This window comes from Pimephales promelas, chromosome 2 (assembly GCF_988280905.1).
Source record: "Pimephales promelas chromosome 2, fPimPro1.hap1.1, whole genome shotgun sequence".
Taxonomy (NCBI): Eukaryota; Metazoa; Chordata; class Actinopteri; order Cypriniformes; family Leuciscidae; genus Pimephales; species Pimephales promelas.
Genome location: NC_142770.1, coordinates 52696286 through 52701285, shown reverse-complemented (window position 1 = coordinate 52701285; position 5000 = coordinate 52696286).

Genomic DNA, 5000 nt, shown 5'->3' with positions numbered 1-5000 from the left:
GTCTCTGGGCCGCCGGGTCCCCGAGCTACGGGCGTTCGAATTCGGGGCCCGAAAATCCCTCAAAGTCCGAAAACGTGCAGTGGGCGGGGACTTCCGGGGCCCCGGAGGCTCTGACGGCACACCCAGGGAGGTGCACCGTCCTCGGGCACGGCCAGGTGGCCCCCCCGGGGTCCTGGAAGTCCCCCCGCCCCCCGGAGACACCCACACCCACACCCACCCACCCACCGGACGGGAAGATTCCGTTTTTCGCCGATATCTCGAAAACGGCCGGGCGAAAAAATTTCAAACTCGGGTCTTCCGTAGGCCTCGGGGGGCCCTATCCAAAGAGGCCACCCGCGTCCCCGGGGGCCTCGGGGTCAGGGAGTTAGGCCCGGTCAAAGGCGCGGCGTTTTTGGCTTATATCTCGCGAACCCCCGGGCCAATCTTCCCCAAACTCGAATCGACCGTAGTGCCGGACGGGGCCTTTCGAAAGAGCCCACCCACGAGGTCCAACTCGCCCGGGTCCCCGAGTTATAGCCGTTCAAAGTCGGGGGTCCCGGCGAACGGCGATCCGGTAGGGGGCGTCCCCGGGGCCCGCCGCCGCCCTGGTTCGAGCGAGGGCCCCCGTGGGACCTCGCCACCCAAATTTGAGCTCTCTGGGCCTTCGCGTCGCGGAGATACGGGCGATTTTCTCCCGGGATCGTGACGTCATCGGCGGGCGCCATTTCAGAGCGCGGCCGAGGGTTTTCGGCCGATATCTCCGCGAATACTCGACCAAAAACGACGAAACGCATATGGACGCGTTCAGCTCGGCGAGACGGTTCGAATGAGCCCGGCCTCGGCCGGGCACGTCGAGTTTTCGGCGAGATATTTGCGTTTTTCCGCTTCCGGGGCGCTTTGGGGGCCCGTATCTCGGGCCCCCGGGGGCCCACGGGGCTGGGGGCGGTCTCATTCGAAAGGTCTCGTCCCGTTCTCCAGCCGACAAAAATTTGGCGTCGATCGGAGCCGCCTTCGGAGAGCTACGGTCGTTTGAAGCCCCGTGCGGTGGGGTTACCGTCCTTCAAACAGCCGCCGCTCGCAGGGGGAGTCCCGGGGAGGCATGGTTGCCTGTATGACTTGGGCTTAGAGCACCCAGCCCCGCGCTCCTGGAGGAACCTCCGGTGCACAGGGTCTGCTGCAACCAGCCACGTGGGTTCTGAGGGGTAGGGGAGCGTGCGCTCTCCTCCCCGGGCGGGCGGCCGGGCCCTGGGGGCTCGCGCCTCCACGGAGGGACCTCGCTCCCGGGGCTTCGTCCCCGGGGCTCGGGGACTCCGTGGCGGCTCGGCCCCCGGGGTTCGACCCCGCTCGCTCGCTCCAAAACCCAAGTCCAAAACGTGGGGTTGCACGGGAGCTCCGGGCGCGACGGGTCTCCACGCACGGCCCCGGGGAGGGAGCTCCGACCCGGGCCGGAGGCAGATTCGCCCCCCGCCCCCCGGCTGTCCGCCCGGAGCCGAGACGGTCCTAAAACGGGCCTTGGGGGTGATGTAGAAGGGTAACGCTCACACAACCAGGACTCACACAAACCGATCTGCATCCCAGGCAGGGTGCGGGTCTCCTGGGCACGAATAAAGCCCGATGCCCCGTGGGTGATGTTGGCCCTGGCCACTCAAGGCACTCACCCAAGCCAGAGAGGGTGCACTCTGGCTGGGGAAGCAGATTCAATCTCTGCTGTGGTGGAGCTCTGGAAAAACGCCAAACCTCCAGGAAAAGACGGCCCGGTTTCTCTGAAAAGTGCATCCCAGGCAGGGTGCGGGTCTCATGGGCACGAATAAAGCCCGATGCCCGTGGGTGATGTTGGCCCTGGCCACTCAAGGCACTCACCCAAGCCAGAGAGGGTGCACTCTGGCTGGGGAAGCAGATTCAATCTCTGCTGTGGTGGAGCTCTGGAAAAAACGCGAAACCTCCAGGAAAAGACGGCCCGATTTCTCTGAAAAGTGCATCCCAGGCAGGGTGCGGGTCTCCTGGGCACGAATAAAGCCCGATGCCCCGTGGGTGATGTTGGCCCTGGCCACTCAAGGCACTCACCCAAGCCAGAGAGGGTGCACTCTGGCTGGGGAAGCAGATTCAATCTCTGCTGTGGTGGAGCTCTGGAAAAACGCGAAACCTCCAGGAAAAGACGGCCCGGTTTCTCTGAAAAGTGCATCCCAGGCAGGGTGCGGGTCTCATGGGCACGAATAAAGCCCGATGCCCGTGGGTGATGTTGGCCCTGGCCACTCAAGGCACTCACCCAAGCCAGAGAGGGTGCACTCTGGCTGGGGAAACAGATTCAATCTCTGCTGTGGTGGAGCTCTGAAAAAAAAAAAACGCGAAACCTCCAGGAAAAGACGGCCCGGTTTCTCTGAAAAGTGCATCCCAGGCAGGGTGCGGGTCTCATGGGCACGAATAAAGCCCGATGCCCGTGGGTGATGTTGGCCCTGGCCACTCAAGGCACTCACCCAAGCCAGAGAGGGTGCACTCTGGCTGGGGAAGCAGATTCAATCTCTGCTGTGGTGGAGCTCTGAAAAAAAAAAAAAACGCGAAACCTCCAGGAAAAGACGGCCCGATTTCTCTGAAAAGTGCATCCCAGGCAGGGTGCGGGGTCTCCTGGGCACGAATAAAGCCCGATGCCCACCTTGAAACGGAGCCTGGGCTCGACTCTGAAGTCCAGATCTCGAAAAACGACAGAGTCCAAAAAGGTGCGGTGGCTCCAAACCTCCATGCCCTCAGACCTCCCTGGCCAGCCCAGGGAGGGTGGCCCGTCCTGGGCCAGACTCAGATTTCCCCCGCCACCCCTGGAGCTCCGCCTGGAGCGAAGACGGTCCTAAAACGGACCATGGGGCTCTTGTAGAGGATGAGGGAGGGAGAGAGGGGCCTTCAGAGAGCCCCTTGGCCGGCTTGACTCTGGAGTCGAATTTGGAAAAATAGACAAAGTCCATAAACGTGCTGTTGGTTCGGACCTCCAGGGCACTCAAGGCACTCACCCAAGCCAGAGAGGGTGCACTCTGGCTGGGGAAGAGGATTCAATCTCTGCTGTGGTGGAGCTCTGAAAAACACGAGAACCTCCAGGAAAAGGCGGCCCGGTTTCTCTGAAAAGTGCATCCCAGGCAGGGTGCGGGTCTCCTGGGCAAGAACGAAGCCCAATGCCCACCTTGAAACGGAGCCTGGGCTCGACTCTGAAGCCCAGATCTCGAAAAACGACAGAGTACAAAAAATGTGCGGTGGCTCCAAACCTCCATGCCCTCAGACCTCCCTGGCCAGCCCAGGGAGGGTGGCCCGTCCTGGGCCAGATTCAGATTCGCCCGCCACCCCTGGAGCTCCGCCTGGAGCGAAGACGGTCCTAAAACGGGCCTTCGGGGATGTATGAGAGAGGGGAAGCGTGGTGGTGGCAAACACAGAGGACCCCCTACCAGCGATCAGACCGTCGTGAGTCCCACTCAGAGTCACTCTGGGTGGGCATGTAAAAATCCAGATTACGCCGCGCTGGAGCTCTGGAAGTTACGAGACCTCCAGGAAAAGACAGGCTGGTTTTCTGAAAAGTGCACCCCAGGCAGGGTGCATCTTTTCCTGGGCACGAGCCCAGCGCACATGGTGTGGTGGTCCGGCTCTGGTGCCAAAGTTTGGGGGAAAAAATAGACAGAGTCCAATAACGTGGTGTGGTTCCAAAGCTCCATGCCCTCAGACCTCCCTGGCCAGCCCAGGGAGGGTGGCCCGTCCTGGGCCAGATTCAGATTTGCCCGCCACCCCTGGAGCTCCGCCTGGAGCGAAGACGGTCCTAAAACGGGCCTTCGGGGATGTATGAGAGAGGGGGAAGCGTGGTGGTGGCAAACACAGAGGACCCCTACCAGCGATCAGACCGTCGTGAGTCCCACTCAGACTCACTCTGGGTGGGCATATAAAATCCAGACTACGCCCCGTCGGAGCTCTGGAAGTACGAGACCTCCAGGAAAAGACAGGCTGGTTTTCTGAAAAGTGCACCCCAGGCAGGGTGCATCTTTCCTGGGCACGAGCCCGGCGCACGTGGCGGGGTCCGGCTCTGGTGCCAAAAAAATTGAGAAAAATCGACTAAGTCCAATGGCGTGACGTGGGTTCAAAGCTCCATGGTCTCAGACCTCCCTGGCCAGCCCAGGGAGGGTGGCCCGTCCTGGGCCAGAGTCAGATTCGCCCGACACCCCCTGGAGCTCGACCTGGAGGGAAGACGGTCCTAAAACGGGCCTTCGGGGCTGTATGGAAGAGGGCAAGTGTGGTGGTGCAAAACACAGAGCACCCCCTACCATTGATCAGACCGTCGTGAGTCCCACTCAGACTCGCTCTGGGTGGGCATATAAAATCCAGACTACGCCCCCCCCGTCGGAGCTCTGGAAGTACGAGACCTCCAGGAAAAGACAGGCCGGTTTTATGTAAAGTGCACCCCAGGCAGGGTGCGTCTTTCCTGGGCACGAGCCCGGCGCGCGTGGCGGGGTCCGGCTCTGGTGCCAAAAAATTTGAGTAAAATCGACTAAGTCCAATGACGTGGTGTGGTTCCAAAGCTCCATGGTCTCAGACCTCCCTGGCCAGCCCAGGGAGGGTGGCCCCGTCCTGGGCCAGAGTCAGATTCGCCCGACACCCCCTGGAGCTCGACCTGGAGGGAAGACGGTCCTAAAACGGGCCTTCGGGGCTGTATGGAAGAGGGCAAGTGTGGTGGTGCAAAACACAGAGCACCCCCTACCATTGATCAGACCGTCGTGAGTCCCACTCAGACTCGCTCTGGGTGGGCATATAAAATCCAGACTGCGCCCCCGTCGGAGCTCTGGAAGTACGAGACCTCCAGGAAAAGACGGGCTGGTTTTATGGAAAAAGTGCACCCCAGGCATATGCTTGTCGAACGGTCGGTCTGGGTAAACGGCGAGTGTCCGTGCTGTTGCGTGCGAACGAGATTCCCAATGCTAACGAACCTCCCCCGGCTGGCGACCGGGGAGAGCGCCTCGTTTTCGGGCACGAGCGAATGCGTCTGCCTGGCGGAGCCC